This window comes from Sycon ciliatum, chromosome 4 (genome assembly GCF_964019385.1).
Source record: "Sycon ciliatum chromosome 4, ocSycCili1.1, whole genome shotgun sequence".
In the NCBI taxonomy this organism is placed as follows: Eukaryota; Metazoa; Porifera; class Calcarea; order Leucosolenida; family Sycettidae; genus Sycon; species Sycon ciliatum.
In genome coordinates, this window is record NC_088646.1 from 13302905 (window position 1) to 13325255 (window position 22351).

Here is a 22351-nt window from a genome sequence, read left to right on the forward strand (position 1 = left end):
TATATAGAGAGAGAGAGAGAGAGAGAGAGAGAGAGAGAGAGAGAGAGAGAGAGAGAGAGAGAAGGGGGGGGGGGTCCGATCGCACAGAAGTGCGAGTCTTTGGCGATGAAACAGTCTCGGGTGGCAATTAATTGAACTGTATCTTGTAGTTGATTGTTCCAACTAGGGTATCTTGTATGTACTTCGTAGTACGTGTACTGAGATGTTGCGATTTCGGTCAGGGTAATTGTAGAAGAAGGTGGCTGCTCCAAACGTTGGAGCAGTGCGCTTCCTGCTGACTGACACTTGACTGACTCACGACTGCAGTCTGGAGCACACGAGAAGAATGCCGGGCCGTCTACCCCACACTGACAATATACTTCTCAGCTGGAAACGTTACTCTTAGTTTATAGATTATTGGCTCTTGGTGAGCGAAATGTTCCCATAGTTTCTGGAACGACACGCTTTGCCGAGTTTGCGGTAATGTAAACCAAGACAAGAGTACAGTCATGTCTACATGAAACCAAAAAGGGGTTCATACATGTATGAGTAGATCTACTACTGAGTACGAGACAGGCTAAGCCGGTCACCGCACTACATCCGGCATAACCGCAAATGAACGGATTGACTTGTCATGCATGATTTTCATGACTACTGCCCACTGTATGCATAGATCTACGTTATTATTATTGAACAAAATGAGAACAAAGGAAATAATATAGCAATCAAGGTAGGGTGACACGATACAATGACAGCACTGGAATATCGAGGTGCGAATTCTCACAAAAGTGTGCAGAAAACAAGGGTATACAAGTAAGAACTAAGCGTGACAAGTGTGTATCAGCAACAAAAACAGAAAAGTGAGAACGAATGATAATAATAACAATAATAAACAAGAAGGTGACAAAACACATTTAGGCACAAGTGGCAACAACTTATTATTATTATTATTTTGGAAAGGATGGGAGAACTTCTAATTCAAAGGATCAGTCGGGGAAGTGAACTGCCTGAAAAGAGAAAAAAACGCCAGACCCACCAGGACTCGAACCTGGGACCCTGCTTGTCATGAGCAATGCTCTAACCACTGAGCTATGGGACCAGGCTGAACCTAGAAGGCGCTGACAAGTTCTTCACTCCAAAGGCAGCTCACAACACGTGCCACACATACTGATGGCACTTGGGTCTTTTTCCCTCCCCCAGGGGACCAACCACGGTCAGTTTCTGGAAACTACCAGAGGTGAAAGAAAGTGATTCAATTTGGAAAGGATGGGAGAACTTCTAATTCAAAGGATCAGTCGGGGAAGCCTTCTAGGTTCAGCCTGGTCCCATAGCTCAGTGGTTAGAGCATTGCTCATGACAAGCAGGGTCCCAGGTTCGAGTCCTGGTGGGTCTGGCGTTTTTTTCTCTTTTCAGGCAGTTCACTTCCCCGACTGATCCTTTGAATTATTATTATTATTATTATTTTTTTTATAAGTGCAAGCCTCTTTTACGGGCAAAAATTAACACAATGTATTAAAATGCAATACAACATACACTGGAGAAGAAATCAGGAAAATAAAATATGAGCTCAAAAATGGAACGAAAAATAGCAAATAGAATCAAAACTCACGATGGAATCAAACTCATGATGGAAACTACAACCCAATGAGTTGGAAAACCAACCACAGAATTAGATATTGGGAATAGAGTCAGACACAACAACAACCGAAATCAGTACACCAAAAATCTGTCCTACAAAAAACAAAGGAACAAGAAAAACAAGAAAGACGAAGTACAAAGAATCCCCAAAAAAGAGGGGAGAACGGGATGAAAGAGGATAGGCCTTGACAGATTATGCTAGCATAATTTTTCGCATAATTCCTACAAAAATCGAATAGTCGCATAATTCGAGGCAAATTGCATACGAATCGCATAAAATCGGGAATAATCCGCCTGTTCGCATCAAATTCCATACAGTTGTACATGTTCTACAAGTACAAGTACAAGTAGATGCACCAGGAAGTTGAAGGTTTACGACTCGCTTGATAACATGTCCAGTCCACTACAATCAGTGACGGTCGTAGCTATGTCGGACGGTGCGTTGACCCCGTTAAACGTTTGCTACTACAGTACAACGCCCTCTACAAAAATTTTCCCCTGTTATTTTGCACAGAACCATTATACATTAGCTGCATATGTGAGCATAATGCGGCATAATATGATAACTTTTAGCATAAAAATGGCATAATTCTGCAATTTTTTCAGCAATGCGAAAAGCATAATTTCACGAACATATTAGCATAATCTGTCAAGGCCTAAAAGAGGACCGGATTATTATTATTATTATTCCACAATCACGATGACATGGTGCCAATAAGCATGTGATGCGGGCGATTTTAACCAGCCATGGTGGGGAAAACTGAGAAAAAGAAGGAGAAAAAAAAGAGAACACTGCTGTCAGTGCACTGCACTGGTGGATTTACTGGTGGCCGGTGACAGACCTTTTACGCTTACAGGCTACACTTACTCATAGTCATACCACGAAAAGGCTTGATGCTATGGTAGATAGTATTATTTACTTGTACATGCACTTGTAAGTAGTTGTTGTAGGCTGCTCCTATCCGAGGGGATTCGAGCGAGACGAAAGAGATGCAAAAGACCTGGACGATGCGATCAGACATCAGGTCGAAGGTCCAAAGGTCGTCACCATGGTCACACAGCCTTCAGCATCGCTACGTGTAGTACACGATTGGCTGTGATTCTTTATCCCAATGGCAATGATCATCAAGCAGCTGCACATGAACGGTAGATATACGTCTCAAAATCAGCCAATCAACGTGCAGCTCGTGTTTTGAACAGTGCTAACAGCGCATGCTCGATACGGCCATCTTCCCAATAAATCTAATTCTTCCTCGTTCTATTCGTCTTCCTGCTCCTTGATGTAAGTAATGGCTGTGTGGTTCGTTTCTCTTTGTGGCTTCGGGTTACTCCTCTTTTGTTTGTGTTGTCCGTCGAGGCCTCCTCAAAGCTGCTGTTGGTTTCGTGACGCACAATGAAGGTGCAGAGAACCAGCCATGCCTTATCAGACGCCTGAATAGCTAGCAGTCCATTCCTAGGACAAACACGAAAGGTGAGGTCGTTTTCAAAAATGTGCCCTGCTTGAGCCCGAATTATAATTATGTCCTAGAAAAGTGACTGCGACAGAAGTATAATTCCAAACCCATCTCTAGCATGAACTCCGGACTATTATTTTGGTCTTGTCGACTTGATTTATTGTGATTGAAATGCTCGGTAATGAGGTTGTGTCCTTTTGCCAGATAAAGGCAGTTTCGTGTTTGGTAATTGCTTGTAGACCTGCTTAGCATGTCTTGCCTGTACCAGGTTGCGAGGGGATCATCTGCAGCACGATTTCTTTAGCTTTCGTTAATTTCTGCATGTTTCTGCTTTAGCTTCCGGATCATGGCACTACAAATAATTATTGCTTCTCAGCAGGATTCCTGTTCGACGGCCTTGAACATTCTCTGCTGGCCATAAGGCTGCCCATCGCGCATGCGCGCGGTGCGTCCACCTCCCGCACGCGCACATGGTCGTTGTTAGCTAAGCATGGTATGGGTCCTGAGCGGTGCTGATATTGTGGTCGAGTTGGTCTTCACCCGTATCCCTACCGGTACGCTTCTTATATTTCCCAATCTCTTCCCAATGCAATCTTATCAATTTGTGCTCAGGTTTCATGAGGAAGTTCATTCCTGCTTGAAGGGTGCAGTATAAACATATTCGCTGCTTTCCTGCTTCGTGATTTGGCAGGAATATTGTTCTACTAGTACATTGTAGTAGTAAGATGTTCGGTGTCCCGGGAAGGCCGGTGTGCACCTTTCGAACCGGAGTGGACGCCTACACGTCCTCCTACAGCCGCTCCTTCACCGCTTCATCTGGTGCTACGGGTGCGCTCGTCTGTCCGAGGTCAGCGAGAGGTGGCCCGTCACTAACTTATCTCCGGTCAAGTAACATAGTTCGATCGGCCGCCAGGAGGCACGGAAGTGCAAGGTACGTTTGAGAAGCGATGAAATAAATAATTTACTACAATGGTAGTAGATATGTGCTATGTTGATGTGTAACTATCGAGCAGAGTAGACGCCGCGTACTCGTTTCAGAAAACAGTCGACTAGTCGTTACTATTTTGATGCGGACTGGGCCAATGGCTGTGGTAGATTTGTCTTCACAAGTGTGTTTATGGCCTTATCATTTTATGAGTTGATTAGTTTTCATAATTTTGCTTCTCCTTTGTTCACTTTTCTTCTGTTCGCGAGTGCGTGAAGACTCTTCTACCATGCCGGACCGCATCAGTTTGCACATGGCGCATAACTTTGAAGCAGCTTACAGTTACATATTTGTTTTTACAGCGGAACACGCGAGCAGAAACACTGCAATTCCGGGGCTCATTTGGGCCACGTTTTTCTACATCCGTCCAATGAGAAGTCGAGGAAATGTGAAATAATTAAACATGTGTTGTAGGAAGGTCTTTTGCACTGCGGCATGACTCCCTTTGAACATTTCACTTTGTGCAGTCTGAAAATTAATGTCCGGGTGTGTATTTTCAGTGCATCGCTCATAGTTATCGACACATAGTCACAATTATCTTGTTAGCTGTGTGTGTATCGAGTTTTGTGGTGCTTTTGCTGTTTGTGGCATGACGTGTATGGCGTTGAGGGCATGTAAGTTAATTTCTGCAGGGGATCCGTACCTTCTTCCTGCCAGCACAAACTTGCCACCTTCGCGAGCACATTTCGCTATCCAGAATGCAGCTGCTGGTCGTCCATCTTCTTCATCATACAGCGAACTGAATGACATCGTCCTATGAAAATGTGGTAACCTTTATTTTTCTGCCATTGCAATTCTATTGTCAACAAACAGGAGTACTACTCAAAACATTTACATGTGCATGTACACTGTAAGCTGTGTGTTCTAATGGATGGTGATAGTTGCATTATATAAGAGTGCACTGATTATGGTGGCTCACTCCGAAGTCATAAAATGTAGAAATTAGGGCTGAAACACCAATAACTCGCATATCGATCGCTAAGGGGCTGTCCGAGGTTACCAATAATATTTTCAAAACGAAATGTTTTCGTTTGTGGGTGGGTGGGTTTGATGGTGTTTCGTTTTGAAAATAATTATTGAATGCTGATTGAGAATGCCCAGTTACTTCTGGATGTCGAAAATTGACATCAATATTTTATTGGAATTCGTTTTACCTGCAGAAAAGGTGGGTGGGTGGGTGGGTGGGGGCTGAAAAAATACTAAAACTTTTCGTTTTGTAAAAACAATCGGTAACCCCGGACGGCCCCTAAGAGACAATCGATAATGTTAGCATTCAAAATGAGTGCAAACGATTTTTATGCGTGCATATCAGTAACAGTATTCTAGCCCTTGCTCTCCATCCAATAGTGAGTACGGATGCAATGTTGTACTTTCAAGCGCAGTCAAATTGATGTGTGGACTTGAAAGAGATCGGGAGGGGAGACTGTATTTTTTTGGTTGATTTGTGGGAGAAGTCAGTGATGAGAGCTACAAGCCGCAACACGGTTGATTGCATGAAGACATCACCAATTGGGTGTATTTTAATGATGCTGGCCAGAAGGCTTGCTGCAGACTTCGCTATGGAAAGCCCATGCATGGTAGTTGCCAGAGGGTGATGATAAGATTCTTCGCTCTAGAAACAACATGAACGCCTCTAGTTCATGTTGATAAAACCCACCAGATGTCTACAGATGTCAACAGTATGGTGACCTAAATTGCCTGAAATGTTTACAGCAGAATATCCATCAAGCGGTAACTCACCCTGGGTACATTTAGACTGTTGACTTCTAATGTAGCAAAGGCATCACGGGATTTTTCATCAACTGGTATTCGAGGCACACGAGTAGAGCCGACAAGCATCAATAAAACCAATAATTACATTAATCTAAAACTCGGATGTTGAGCCAATAATAAATGTAGAAAGGAAGAGGACATATGGATACGAGTTAAGAGTAACTCTCCATCACTGTAACCAGATACTATATACAGTCAGAAAGTATCCATATGTCCTCTTCCTTTCTACATTATATTCATCGTTAATGATAGTGGTTGATTGTGAGGAGTTATAGAATGATCGTTTCAGCCCTAAACTAGAAATCCACGATATTTTCTCCGAGTACAGCATCCTGCATGCTATGTGAGACAATGAAGCCCCTCTTTCGTTTTGCTTTTCACTCACAAAGCGACTGTTCAGTACATGGGGTGGTTGGTCTACCAGAGCAATCACACTCGCCACCGTGGTGGTTTTCCAGAAATGAGTAGAAGCAAAAAACCACACTCGCAGCCACATAATAGATAAATAGCCAAAAAATATCTAAATCCATCAAAGAATCGCCAGCAAGCGGGAGAAAAAGCCGTGAAATCCAGTGAACAGCATGGCCAGTGCGTCAGGCGAAATAGCACGTCATCGTACATTTGAGATCAGCGGGAAGAAGATGACGACGTCCACTAATTTAGTATCTGTGCACACGAATCTGCTGTGTGTGTGACTCTGTGTGTCAGCTATGATATCATCTTCTGTGGTTCCATGCCTAGCATGTACGTCTGAACCATCCTGCAAAGTTTGAATGACGTAGGTTGAGCGATCGCTCCGCGAAATATACTTTTTGAAATTCTCTTCATAGTATATCTTCCACCATTGAAATTTCGAATTTCTTCAAAAAAAGTGCTGAGAGGGGTGGCTTGCAACCTCGATATGGCTTGTTCCAGGCATGCTTTGGAGCCATCTTCTGTTGAAGTAGTGGCGGGGATCTGCCCTGCAACTGCTACAACAAAAAATGATTCGATCTGAGAAAGGGTGAGACCGCGAATCTCGGTTGAATATTGAGTATTTCAAGCCTTTTCACGACGAAGATGGAGTTCTTTTTGGAGATGGACGTCGCGGCAAAGGACATGGTGTCCGACGTCTGGCGTCTGGTGAAGCCAGGGATCATTTGTCCAGTCAGGTCGGCAGCCTAACCGTCGGTAAGCTTGTGTTTGGATCCCGTTCTGCTCGATGTGGTAGATCACAAACAATTTGATATCGCACAAATTGATCTCAGCATCGTGCGTACGGTATTTTATATTCAGAAAATCCCAAAGTGTCTCTGTGTGGCCGTCCTATGCCACGAGAAACTCCAATCAGGCTCCTATGTCCTCTGCCTTCATGATTGAATGTCCACTTCGTTTGAACAACGAACACAACAATCGAGGACGGCTTTGCAATGAAAAATACAGCTATACTGGAGCTGAAAAAAAGAAGAAAAAAACGTGCTCAGGATGAGACTCGAGTACACGCATACTCTCCCAGCAGGTGAAACGCAAATTTTTGTGAAAAATGCGTGACGCCGACTGACCAGTAATTTCGCCTGACGGTGAGCATGGGTGACTGGGCAGCAGGGGAGCGCCTGAAAAACAATGACTCCCTACATTCCTAGCCGCGACCGCTCAACCGGGCTAGAGGAAAAACACGCCTTTCGGCCAAAAAAACTTTCTTTTTCATTAATTCCTGCCCCGCTGCCAGTCGGACCCAAGAATAGATATAGCAAGAAATGGTATGTAATAACCGGTGTATGTCATAATCATAAGCCACACACATAGGCATAGATTGTCAAGAAGAACAGCGGACGACTCCCATGAAACCAGGGTGGGTGGGCGGGCAACTTCAACTACCACGAGGAAAAACAAAGACCACGATGGCAGGTTCAACGGAGTTGCGCAGAACAAGAGCAAATGCACGAAAATATTTGTGAGTGAAAAATAAGTTTTTTGCACTCTTTCGCTACGCTCAGCCGTGAAAAAACAAAACTTTCTGACACATTTGTGTGTTGTTTGGTGTGTGTGTGTGTGGTGACATGCAAATGTTCATGCCGTGTTTGTTCTGTATATGCATTGCATCTTGCACGTGATCTGTGTGTATGTGGTTTCCCCCTTTTTCTTCTCCCTCCTCTACAGGACTCTCATCTGTCAACTTATAATTTCGTTTTGCCCCTGAATGACTTTGTTGTGGCATAGGACATTTGTGATGAGCCGTCCTTGCCAGTCCATAGTTTTTTTTAACAGCCTCTGGGCACTGGAGGTCCTCAAAACGGGTTGACATAAAACGACAGGTGTTCTGTTCAGCCCACGGGATTGGGTGTGGATGGGGTATGGGCTTTGCTGGTGATGGCAGGCTGGGTCGACTCCTTGACTTGGCTGATCAAGGATATCATGCCCCAAAAGGAGGCATGATATTCATTGAAACTCTCGTAATTTTTTCTCGTGTCAAGCTTAAAGTTAAACATGCTTGACGTACCTGTACTTCTCAGCTGTACATGTTTTGTATTCCAACCCGGATCAAGCACTATAGCAAGGGCAACAGTGGTTTCTAAGAAACTGACTGATTGGGACTGTCCTTGGGGAAAAGATCAAATATGTGGCATCAATGAAAGGTGACCATGAGTTCTCTACCGTAAGTAGTTCCTATGTACTTGTACATCGGTGATGAATACTAGTGTGCATATCACTAGAATACTTGTAGATGTAACTGCCCTGAAGCCAGAACTGGATTGCATAGGGCAGCTGAGCACTTGCTGGGCAGCACTCTCATACCTGGTATTCTTGACTGTTTTCATCTCTTCAGGTCCAGATCCGGCGTCAAATCCCCGGGGCTGGATGCTTGCCATTCAACCACAACATCGGCAAGAGGACCAGGTATGTGTGATTCCGAGCACCTCGTTTGTCCGGTCTGTAGCAAAAGCAGCATCCGAATAGAAATGCCCTCTATTGGAACCATGAACCATGTCTGCTGTGGTTGAGATTCTCTGAGTGTGCGTCCCTCCCCCCCCCCCCCTTGCCTGACGACACTGTGTTCCTGACATGCACATTTATGCATGCACAATTGTATGCAATCAGAGCCTGACCGGAATGTGCGCCTTTTGTTTGTATTACTTCAGGACGATCAATGCCACATCGACACGGACGGGTGACAAAAACCCTAAGTATTTCTGTGATGTATTGTTTTACCAGGCTGTCAGCCATGACAGTATGGTGCTAATGCCTGGGTCAACTACCTCTCCCCAGCCATTTTGCATGAAAACACTGAACACTCACACATTACGATCATCATAGATCGCAACATTTCTAAAAGCAGAATTTCTTTGAATATCAGCATGAGTTTAGTTGTGGCCATCTACAATTGTGAAGCTGAAGAAAATACCCAGATTTTTTAACTCAAAGACATTACCTTTGCTCTTCTACTTTGTTGCCTGGTGAATGCACTGAGATGAGTATGAAACTCAGAGTTGAAACTGTCGTGGCCGGTGTCGAACTAGCCTCATTCCACTGTCGTACTGTATTTGTATTTGGGCAGAGTTGACGAGATTTGGACTGCAGGACATTTCTACCTATGCATGTCTAAAAATTTCTGCACGCACTGCTGGTCAGTTTGTTCAAAATCTTCCCCGGTGCAGCAGCACTCAATTTCACATTGGCTGGGGAGGGGAGCTGCCTAGTGTTTTCCTTTTCCGCAAACACTTCCATTTTCTTAACATTTTCCACTTCGGAGAAGCTATCACTAGCTCTGGAGCAGTTACATGTGAACAAATTATCAAACAAGAATCATTTCAGTTGTGTGCTTTCATGACGCTTGCAGAGAATTTGCATGAAAAGCACAAATTTATACCTTCCAAAACAAAATTCAGTTCCTTTTCTTTTTCCTGTTGGAAGTGTTTGCGGAAAGGTGATGCGGGTAGAAAACTTTGCATTCATTCTATTCATTATTGCTTGTATTATTTACATTATTTGGGCTGCTGTCTAAAATGATTTGTTTGCTCTTATGCCTCCCTGTAGTCCGTCAAGCCCAGTGTGAAGATGGATGACGAGCGCTACGGACATCACCGTCGTCACAAACAGTCTAAGTATCTCTTGGCTGTGCATGTTGCATGCATCAATAGACCAGTGCAAAAGGTCTTCTCCGTTTCATTTTCTCCCAGTCAAAAAACAAATTTGCTCTCAACCTGAACTTCATTACCTACCAAGTCATTAGATCTTCAGCCATAACTTTTTGCACTGGTCTCTTATGAGTGTAGTTGGCATTCTGCATGATTTTCTATCCCAACCCTGTCCCCAGTAGGTCCCTCTGCATTCAGGGAGTTGGGTTGAACAGCAATGCATGCTTGACTGTTTTCATCCACCCTGGGCAGTGTCATGTTGCATGTAACCCTGCCTGCTTCCCCCATGGTCTTTATTACTCAGCGACGTTGTCTGCATGCTTTGACAATCCCCGTGGGTGGGTAGTTAGGGTACTGATATTGTCGTACAGGTTCATCGGTTTTGCTATCTCCTGTGTGATTCTTCTCCCCAGCCCAGGTCAAGCGTCGTGGACGGAGGACTTCAAGGTGTCGCCGGAGCTGTGCAAGGTAAACCATATGCCATGCTCTGTAAAGATCTGTTGTAGCATAGGGGTATTTACAGTGGGTCTAAGCCCCTTGAACCTTGCACGGTTTCAAGTGCAAGTTGTTTACCAGCATGCTAACGTTCTACCTTTAGGTGGCGTCCCGGATTCTGAGAAGTATAGCTCTCCGTAGTTAGCTTGACAATTCCACCCGATGTCCTACCTTGGGGTGACATTCCAGAGTCTGAGAGTTGTAGCTGTCACAGAAGAACCTTGACTACTGGTCAGAGTGCTCGATGTACAACTGCATGCTTCCGTTTAAATTGTAGCTCACCGTAGTTAGATTGACAGTTGAGTGTTTTTTGTCGGGCATACATTTACAGTGTTTGGGTGGGAAATTGAACCATCCCCAGTTGTATTTCTTGTTCCTACCTTGCGCTTCGCTTTTGTTCTGTTTTCTTCATTCGCCTGCATGTATCCTCATAGGGAGCTATCAGCATTTCAGCCTCCAAGAAATGTCAATGCTGCTGACCATACCCTTTGGTACGGTCTTGCACATCGGATGCCAAGTCAAGGAGCAACCCAAGCCTGCCATCGCCAGCAATCCCCGTCCTGGGAGTTATTATTTTGGTCGGGGGATGTGGGCTTGAACAGAACACCTGTCACCCTGGGAGGGGATGGATTCTACATATTCCTGTATATTGCTGGCTATTACGATTGTTGGACTGGCAGAGTAGGTATTCCTGCATGTTGCTGCCTTTCGTTTCAGGGATGAGCTCTTTCAGGATCACCGATGGCTCTGCAGAAAGAATGGTTGTGCGCAAGCTGCCAGCTGGGTGATCCTGACGGACTTCATTCCAATTGGCTTTGGCTATGTGTGTGGTGGTGGTTTCCCTATTGGGAACGATTGGCTCATGAATAATGACATCAACGGTGACGGATTCATAGTATTCATTGCCATTGTAATGCATGCTGGGGATGGGGCATGCATAATCAGGCCAGCTGATGAGGGCCGAGCAGCCAAAGGTTTATGCATAAAGCTTGATCTTTTGAATGCTGCGCTAATGCATAATTGGGGTGCATGAAAGTGACGTCATTCACATGCACGAAAGCCGAAATCCCCAAAAGGAGAGAATGCCCTAGGTTCATGCCCAAATTTTCCAACATTCCTACTCCACATATACATGGACATGTACATGTACATCAAATTCTGGTCCGTTGACGTGCACAACATCAGGACTGAATAGCCTTGTAATTGTGGTCCAGTCCCCAAACCCAAGAAGACTGGTCAATCCATAACATGACTGTACTACAAAGTCTACAATACTCAAGTACATGTGCAGGTTCCTGTAGACGCGAGTACGAGGACAGCACCGCGGATTCCCCCCTCTCCGAGCCGCCCGGGATACTGGATGAACAGCGGTACGATCGGATTATGAGTGATTTGCAAAGAGACATACTACTAGTACATGACAAATTGACATGCACACCATGCCAGTACTAGTACGACATGCTGCACAAGTGCACATCGTTATCTGGTTATGCATTGTGTTTTGTGGTTGTTTTCTTGCAGTAGTAGTAGATCTACCTACTAGTAGTCGATAGTGCCTTTTCGACGTAGTCTTTGTCGACCGGGTATGCCCGTGATGGGGCGTTCTGTTCCTGCGGATTTCCCCCGGGTCTTCATCGGCAAATCGCGCGGATCAGGCAAGTTGCTGAGGAATTGCATGCCTTGATTGAGGCTCGTCCAGTTTATCCAAGATCTCCTTCGCGAGAGCAGGCAGGCATAGTGGGATGGTCTAAGATCATGATTGAGAAACAGAGGGTACCAGGTTCAAGTCCTGCTTGGAAGCGGAAGGATTTTTTCCAGCCGTGCTGCGACCCACAGTTAATTGGGAACTCGTGGCCTGGCACGAGGAAAACATGGATGCAGTGAATGGGATTTTCGGTCTTTGACCACTTGCTGGTGAGCTGATCTACTCACCTCCTACCGCTTTAGGAGCTGTATCTGCGCCTTGGTCCTTGAAGGGTGGTGGCGTTCCTACGGATGCGGAAAGCCCGGCTTCCAGCCGAGTCTCACGCGAACCGTGAAATTTTTAATTCCTTCGCGAGTGACTCCGCAATAAAAGTGTGTGTCTCTTCGTCAACTTGCTCAAGTAAGTTGTTGGAGGAGCTCACTAGCATCGCCAATATCGTCCAACCAAGGGGTTTTCTCCTACATGTACATGTACTTGTACTGGTAGTTCCAGATCCAAATTTTGGAGCGCCATGATGACAGTTGTTGTTGCAAACAGTCGCTTTTCTTCAAGTAAATTATTAATAAAAAAACTCTTGTTGGTTTTCTACTAGTACTACAAGTCACGTCGCTCTTTCCGATCTATTGTCCTTGAATTCACGAAACAAGCGGCAAGAAACAAATAAACGAAGCTCAAAAACTCAGTTCAGTGGATTCCGCTCCTGCCCGTCGTCACTTCACGACGTCTTCGGGCAGTAGAACCAGTCTTTGTGGTCCACTTTCACAACAATAACACACACACACACAGAAGTCTCTGCTGTGAGCACGGTAGCTCGGGAATGGTCAGCAGGAGGGACCATTCCAGCCCGCGCAGTTTGATCTGCCATTGGTCGACTCCAAGTCCAAGGCGACAGTCACGTGACATACGGGAACAGGCCAACCCTGTCCCTGGCCTCAGGGGGGAGTTCTGCCCTTGCGGATACTGGTAGATCTACAGTACAGTCGTGTACTTCGTGGTGGTGAGAAGGAGAGCTCTGTGCCAGAACTTTGCAGCCTAGAGAGCGTGTGTAGGCAGGCGTGTGTTTACCGCCATATTGCCAGGTGTGTCTTTACCACCATATTTATCAACCATAAGTACAGCTGCAGTGGTGTCTTCAGCTTCATTCTCCCGAGTCAAGCTCCGTATGAAGACATCCAAGAAGAAGATTGCCTGATGAGTCCAGCGGGGACGAAACGTAGATCTACGTCGCGATCGAGCTATGCCGTTGCTGTGTCATCATCTATGTGCCATGCGCTACTTGATGTACCAGCCTGCTATGCCGGATACCGCCAGCCATGCATCGACCAGGCGCCAGGCGCGAACTGATGGTGGTGGTGGTGAGAAGGAGAGCTCTGTGCCAGAACTTTGCAGCCTAGAGAGCGTGTGTGGGCAGGCGTGTGTTTACCGCCATATTGCCAGGTGTGTCTTTACCACCATATTTATCAACTGTATCTTGTATGTACGTGTATTGAGATGTTGCGACTTCGGCAGTAATCGTAGAAGAACTGAAGGTGGCTGCTCCAAACGTTGGAGCTCGCGTTTCCTGCTGACTGACTGATACTAGACAGACTCACGACTGCAGTCTGGAGCACACGAGAAGAATGCCGGGTCGGGCCGTCTACCCCACACTTACATGTAATGATGTACTTCTCAGCTTGAACTATTGGCCATTGGTGAGCGAAATGTTCCCATGGTTTCTGGAACGACATGCTTTGCCGAGTTTGCGGTAATGTAAACCAAGACAAGAGTACATGTCTACATGAAAGCAAAAAGGGGTTCATATGACAATGATTACCGTATTATCTCTAATATAAGCACGGTCCTTTATTTTTTCAATGTACCTCTGCCCCGTGCTATTAATGGAGACGTTCCTTTATTGGAGACTGTTCCATTATTATTTCAACCTCATTTCAGAGGCATGTTTCTATGCTAAATTCATGTATGACACACACATTTCAGGGTTTTTTTCGCCGGTACAGATAATGAATTTACACAGTGTGCTTATAATGGAGACTGAGCACTTTATTTTTTGAATGCCGCCCCAAGGTGTTCTATTATTGGAGACGTGCTATTATTGGAGACTGTGCTTATATTAGAGATAATACGGTATGAGTAGATCTACTACTGAGTACGGGACAGGCTTAGTCACAGCACTACATCCGGCATAACCGCAAATGAACGGATTGGAAGACAACATATCTACACGACAACAGACTACACTCTACGGTCAACTTGTCATGCATGATTTTCATGACTACTGCACTGGCCAACTGTATGCGTAGATCTACATGTACGTGCACTGCACTGGTAGATTTACTGGTGAGTGGTGACCGCGTCGCCGGTGACAGACCTACACTTTACAGGGGCGTGCTCGGCCCCCCAACTAGGGGGGTGCACGGGAGTCGAGGCCCCCCCGGCAATTTTCTGCAATTTGTTTGCAATCTTTCTTGAATTTTAGAGCATATTTGCATACATTACAATTGCAATTACCCAGATTGAAAATTTTTGGGGGGTGCACGTGCCCATCGCCGAGCACGCGCCTGCTTTACAGGCTACATTTACTCATAGTCATATCACGAAAAGGCATGATGCTATGGTAGATAATAATACTTTTAGGTCTACTTGTATGTATTTGCACTTGTAGGCTGCTCCTATCCGAGGGGGATTCGAGCGAGAAGAAAGAGATGCAAAAGACCTCGACGATGCGATCAGACATCACTCATCAGGTCGAAGGTCCAAAGGTCGTCACCATGGTCACACAGCCTTCAGCATCGCTACGTGTAGACTGTAGTGTAGTACAAGATTGGCTGTGCTTTAGCCTTTATCCCAATGGCAATGATCATCAAGCAGCTGCACATGATGATGAACGGTAGATCTACGTCTCAAAATCAGCCAATCAACGTGCAGCTCGTGTTTTGAACAGTGCTAACAGCGCATGCTCGATAACGCCATCTTCCCAATAAATCTAATTCTTCCTCGTTCTATTCGTCTTCCTGCTCCTTGATGTAAGTAATGGCTGTGTGGTTCGTTTCTCTTTGTGGCTTCGGGTTACTCCTCTTTTGTTTGTGTTGTCTGTCGAGGCCTCCTCAAAGCGGCTGTTGGTTTCGTGACGCACAATGAAGGTGCAGAGAACCAGCCGTGCGTTATCAGACGCCTGGATAGCGAGCAGTCTATTCCTAGGACAAACACGGAAGGTGAGGTCGTTTTCAAAAATGTGCCCTGCTTGAGCCCGAATTATAATGTCCCAGAAATGTGGCTGCGAAAGAAGTATAATTCCAAACCCATCTCAAGCATGAACTCCGGACTATTATTTGGGTCTTGTCGACTTGATTTATTGTGATTGAAATGCTCGGTAATGAGGTTGTGTCCTTTTGCCAGATAAAGGCAGTTTCGTGTTTGCTAATTGCTTGTAGACCTGCTTAGCATGTCTTGCCTGTACCAGGTTGCGAGGGGATCATCTGCAGCACGATTTCCTTAGCTTTCGTTCATTTCTGCATGTTTCTGCTTCAGCTTCCGGATCATGGCACTACAAATAATTATTGCTTCTCAGCAGGATTCCTGTTCGACGGCCTTGAACATTCTCTGCTGGCCATAAGGCTGCCCATCGCGCATGCGCGCGGTGCGTCCACCTCCCGCACGCGCACATGGTCGTTGTCAGGTAAGCATGGTATGGGTAGGGAGTTCAGTTCCGGTCACTGAAAAGCGAAAAGTGCAGTCACAGCTCGCCTGTACAAAGTGAATGGGCGCCTCGTGGCTGCAGTTCGAGATGCAGGTCGCGGCCCGATTATCTTCTCCCGCGGCCTTTTCGGCCTTGTTGATGCTATTTTTAGGTAGCTGAGGTCATTACCTTTCCAATGGTGCCACACATGCCATGCTTCCAAAAATAATGCCTCCGCGCTTGGCGCGGGTGCACTTCGAAGTACTAATTTCGACCAGATCCGTACTCGGCTTTGCGAGGAACACCCGATTTTCGTGTTCAGCTGCCTCGAATTAGCCTAAACCAAGAGGATTCTACAACATTGAGGCTCGCGCTTTATCGCCGTAGAAGGAAAATGATCACAGAAACCAGCCCACGGCGATTTCCTGGTGGTAGACGAAAAAATCGAGTGAACTGCGCGCACACTGGTAGAAGCAGTGACGGTGAAAACGTGTGACTTGTGCAAGTCGGCGCGCACGGCATGCGTGCACACTGCAAGCATGCACACATCCTGTATCGCCATGTATGCACCAGATAGTGCAGGGCTGGACGGAAACCACACGGCTCCCATACATACTTGCATTTACTTCTGTGACTACTTTCTCCCCCGTTTTCCGATCTTCAATCGACTATAACTCTAGATCGCCTTGGAATTTTGGGTTCAAATTTTCACAGGTTGTTTCTCGATTCTTCCCGGTTTAGAAAAACTAGCGTTTTATGCAAAACTCGCGAATTTGATTTTTCAATTGAAGTCCCTAGTATGGGTCCTGAGCTGTGCTGATATTGTGGTCGAGTTGGTCTTCACCCGTATCCCTACCGGTACGCTTCTTATATTTCCCAATCTCTTCCCAATGCAATCTTATCAATTATTTGTGCTCAGGTTTCATGAGGAAGTTCATTCCTGCTTGAAGGGTGCAGTATAAACGTATTCGCTGCTTTCCTGCTTCGTGATTTCGCAGAAATATTCTTCTACATGTAGTAGTAAGATGTTCGGTGTCCCGGGAAGGCCGGTGTGCACCTTTCGAACCGGAGTGGACGCCTACAAGTCCTACTACAGCCGCTCTTTCACCGCTCTTCATCTGGTCACAGTGGTGCTACGGGTGCGCTCGTCTGTCCGAGGTCAGCGAGAGGTGGCCCGTCACTAACTTATCTCCGGTCAAGTTCGATCGTCCGCCAGGAGGCGCGGAATTGCAAGGTACGTTTGAGAAGTGATGAAATTAATAATTTACTACAATGGTGGTAGATGTGCTATGTTGATGTGTAACTATCGAGCAGAGTAGACGCCGCGTACTCGTTTCAGGAAACAGTCGACTAGTCGTTACTATTCTGATGTGGACTGGGCCAATGGCTGTGGTAGATTTGTCTTCACAAGTGTGTTTATGGCCTTATCATTTTATGAGTTGGTTAGTTTTCATAATTTTGCTTCTCCTTTGTTCACTTTTCTTCTGTTCGCGAGTGCGTGAAGACTCTTCTACCATGCCGGACCGCATCAGTTTGCACATGGCGCATAACTTTGAAGCAGCTTACAGTTACATATTTGTTTTGACAGCGGAACACGCGAGCAGAAACACTGGAATTCCGGGGCTCATTTGGGCCACGTTTTTCCACATCCGTCCAATGAGAAGTCGAGGAAATGTGAAATTAAACATGTGTTGTAGGAAGGTCTTTTGCACTGCGGCATGACACCCTTTGAACACTTCACTCTGTGCAGTCTGAAAATGAATGTCCGGGTGTGGATGTTCAGTGCATCGACTCATAGTCGTCGACACAATAGTCACAATCATCTTGTTAGCTGTGTGTGTATCGAGCTTTGTGGTGCTTTTGCTGTTTGCGGCATGACGTGTATGGCGTTGAGGGCATGTGAGTTAATTTCTGCAGTGGATCCGTGCCTTCTTCCTGCCAGCGCAAACTTACCACCTTCGCGAGCGCATTCCGGTATCCAGAATGCAGCTGCTGGTCGTCCATCTTCATCATACAGCGAACTGAATGACATCGTCCTATGAAAATGTGGTAACATTTATTTTTCTGCCATTGCAATTCTATTGTCAATGAACAGGAGTGCTACTCAAAACATTTACATGTGCATGCACATTGTAAGCTGTATGTTCTAATGGATGGTGAAGAGTGCACTGATTATGGTGGCTCACTCCGAAGTCATAAAATTTTTAATGTAGAAATTAGGGTTGATACACCAATAACTCGCATATCGATCGCTAAGAGTGCAATCGATAATATTAGCATTCAAAATGAGTGCAAACGATTTTTATGCATGCATATCAGTGACAGTATTCTAGCCCTTGCTCTCCATCCAATAGTGAGTACGAGTGCAATTTCGTACTTTCAAGCGCAGTCAAATTGATGTGTGGACTTGAAAGAGATCGGGAGGGGAGACTGTATCGTTTTGGTTGATTTGTTGGAGAAGTCGGTGATGAGAGCTTCAAGCCACAACACGGTTGATTGCATGAAGACATCACCAAATTGGGCGTATTGTAATGATGCTGGCCAGAAGGCTTGCTGAAGACTTCGCTATGGAAAGCCCATGCATGGTAGTTGCCAGAGGGTGATGATAAGATTCTTCGCTCTAGAAACAACATGAACGCCTCTAGTTCATGTTGATAAAACCCACCAGATGTCTACAGATGTCAACAGTATGGTGACCTAAATTGCCTGAAATGTTTACAGCAGAATATCCATCAAGCGATAATTCACCCTGGGTACATTTAGACTGTTGACTTCTAATGTAGCAAAGGCATCACGGGATTTTTCATCAACTGGTATTCGAGGCACACGAGTAGAGCCGACAAGCATCGATAAAACCAATAATTACATTAATCTAAAACTCGGATGTTGAGCCAATAATAAAATTTAATGTAGAAAGGAAGAGGACATATGGATACAAGTTAAGAGTAACTCTCCATCACTGTAACCAGATACTATATACAGTCAGAAAGTATCCATATGTCCTCTTCCTTTCTACATTATATTCATCGTTAATGATATTGGTTGATTGTGAGGAGTTATAGAATGATCGTTGCAGCCCTAAACTAGAAATCCACGATATTTTCTCCGAGTACAGCATCCTGCATGCTATGTGAGACAATGAAGCCCCTCTTTCGTTTTGTTTTTCACTCACAAAGCGACTGTTCAGTACATGGGGTAGTGGTCTACCAGAGCAATCACACTCACCACCGTGGTGGTTTTCCAGAAATGAGTAGAAGCAAAAAACCACACTCGCAGCCACATAATAGATAAATAGCCGAAAAATATCTAAATCCATCAAAGAACCGCCAGCAAGCGGGAGAAAAAGCCGTGAAATCCAGTGAACAGCATGGCCAGTGGTGAGCATGGGTGACTGGGCAGCAGGGGAGCGCCTGAAAAACAATGACTCCCTACATTCCTAGCCGCGACCGCTCAACCGGGCTAGAGGAAAAACACGCCTTTCGGCCAAAAAACCTTTCTTTTTCATTAATTCCTGCCCCGCTGCCAGTCGGACCCAAGAATAGATATAGCAAGAAATGGTATGTAATAACCGGTGTATGTCATAATCATAAGCCACACATTGTAACAGGTTTAATCAAACTTGAAAAGTAAGAGGCCTGGTTGAGCGTGCCTCGACCAGTTATATGCAAAATGTGATAGTATACATGTGGCAATGGCGCCAATGAAGGTGCTAATAGACAGGCGTAAGACGCATGAGGTGCGAGGGAGTGTAAAGTTATAGAGAACAGGGGGAAACTGTTACACCATCCCCCTCCTATGAAGAGGAAGGAGCTTATAACCCAAATGCTCAAGTGGAATAGAGTACAATAAGCGCAAACACGTGCGAGACGAAAAAAGGCTTCGCACTGAAGTAACACAATAAGACGACTGAAACTCCATGCAAATAAAGTGTAATAAGCTCAACAAATGTGTAAGGTGAAACTAGAAGTTCAACTGCAAAACTCAGCGGGCAGAAGCCAAGGTTTTGTACTTCTGAAGTGGAACAATGTCATTACCAGATTCATCCAACAAATAATGTTCAGGCTCCCAAGTGGCATCAGAGTAGCCTTGCCACTTGACTAGGTACTGAAGCTGATTCTGCCGGCGGCGGTGACTGAGAATGTTCTCCACCACATAGCGGGCATGACCATCAAGGTCCGTGATAGGCGGAGGCGCAGGCTGTCTCCTATTAGGAATAGCGTTCTTCTCGTAGGCACGGAGTGCCGACACATTAAATACCGGGTGACAGCGGCTGGTATGAGGCAACTTGAGCTTGTAGGCATTCGGGCCGACCACATGGGTTATAGGAAAGGGGCCAAACCACTTGGGGCGTAATTTATGGGATGGTCGGTCCCGAGCTTCAGGAGTCAGGAGGAAATCCCGGTAGACCATTACCAAATCTCCCACCTTCAGCTTTCCCTCGACCCTTGTCCGATCTGCATAGAAGGCCTGACGAGCTTGAGCTGCCACTAGCGCATCTTGTGAGATCTTGACCGCGTCTTGTCTTGCTTGCAACCAATCAGCTGAATCTCTGCCTCCCTGAATAGGGTTGAGGAAGTCGGGTGGCGCTCTGGGATTTAGACCATAATTTAAGAAGAACGGTGTGTTTCCTGTAGATGATTGAGTAGCGCTGTTGATAGAAAACTCACAGAGAGGTAGGAGCATATCCCAGTTATCTTGTTTATGATTTACAAAAGCCCTCAGCACATCCTCTACTATTCTGTTTACTCGTTCAGTTAGGCCATCTGTCTGAGGGTGATTGGCAGTACTAAATGCTAGTGGCCCGGAACGATTCTCCTCGTTTGCAGCAGTGACCCATGCAAGAAACCCCTCGGCTCCACTCCTCAGGGCATGACGAGCTTGTCGGCCACTGATAAACATGCTTTCCACAGATGGCCGGTCGGCTGTCGGGGGGTTAGCTGAAGGCAATTTGGCAACAAAGGGCTCACCGTCCAACTGAACTTCGTTCGTACGGAAGTTGATGCTGGGGTTGTTCCTTGTAAGCCACGGCTTGCCAAGAATAGCGTCGTAGCGAGTCAGGGGATACACAGTAAAGTGCTGTTCCTCACTGAAGCCCCCGACTGTCACCCTTAGCGTGCGTGTGGAAATCTGCGGGACCTCGCTGGTCGAGCCGTCCGCCAATGTTACGCTCAGCACTGCTGAGCTTGCATCCGTGTCAAGATGATGCTTTCGAACAAAACTGTCTGCAATGAAGTCATGCGTCGAACCGGAATCTATCAGCATCACTGCACGGCGACCGCCGATCTTTCCCTGTATGCGCAGTAGGTCATGTTCAGGTTCATTGCCGACGCTGACGTTGCTGACATGACACCTTTCTGCAACGGGACAATTTCCTACAGCTATGGGTGTCTCCGGCTCCGTAGGTTCCTGGAGAGCAACGTCTTCAACCTCCAGAGCTCCGAACCGGTTAGCGACTGGTACCGGCGTGGGTGCTTGGGTCGTCGCCAGTAAGCGCACCCCCTTTCTTACTGGCGACCAGCGTTTGGGTAGCGCTGTCCACCCTCAGTACAGTCTTTAGCGAGGTGGCCTGGCTTCCTGCAAGCAAAGCAGTGTCCCATTGCTCGCAGTTGGACACGCTCTTGGTCCGTCAGCTTGCGGAGGCCCTGAGTCTGACCACGGAAGCTGGGCACGGAACGCGACTCTCTACTGGCTGGTGGCCCCGACGCCGGTGGCCCTGGCGACTGCTCCACGGTGTTTGCTGCCATGACAGCTTGCTCCAGGGTACGTGGATGCTCACGCATGACCTGTCGCTGGATGTGCGGCACTAGACCCCTGACGAACAGCAGCGCTCTGGTGTGGTGGTCGATTTCCGGCACTTGCAGGCTGAGGCGAGTGAAAGCAGCAATGTATGCGTCCAGCGACCCGCGCTGCGCTGCGGAAATTAGTCCCATACGCGATGTTTCCTCGTTGTGCCGTGGTCCGTACACATCGCCAAGTGCCGCTTTCAGAGCAGGCCAGTCGGAAAACACTTGGTTAGCTTCCAATGCCGCTATCAACCAAAGACGAGCGTTTCCAGTCAAAAATCCTGCCGCGTAGTCGACCCTCTGTGCCGCATTTGGGAGCGCCAACGACCGTAGGGCCATGTCCATTGCAAACGTCCATTCTTTGAATGTAGCGGAATCTCCTCCAAACACATGCGGCTCTTTCGTAAGGCGGGGTGTTGGCTCCCACGGTTCCGAGTTCGGATGTATCGTTCGGTTTCCTTGGATAACGCGCTGAGCGGTCTTGATATCGTTTATCAGCCGAACGACGAGTACGAGGAGCGTAAGCAGAGCGACCAGAACACCTGCCAAAAGCAGAGTAGGAACCATCCTCTGCTACCAGTGTAACAGGTTTAATCAAACTTGAAAAGTAAGAGGCCTGGTTGAGCGTGCCTCGACCAGTTATATGCAAAATGTGATAGTATACATGTGGCAATGGCGCCAATGAAGGTGCTAATAGACAGGCGTAAGACGCATGAGGTGCGAGGGAGTGTAAAGTTATAGAGAACAG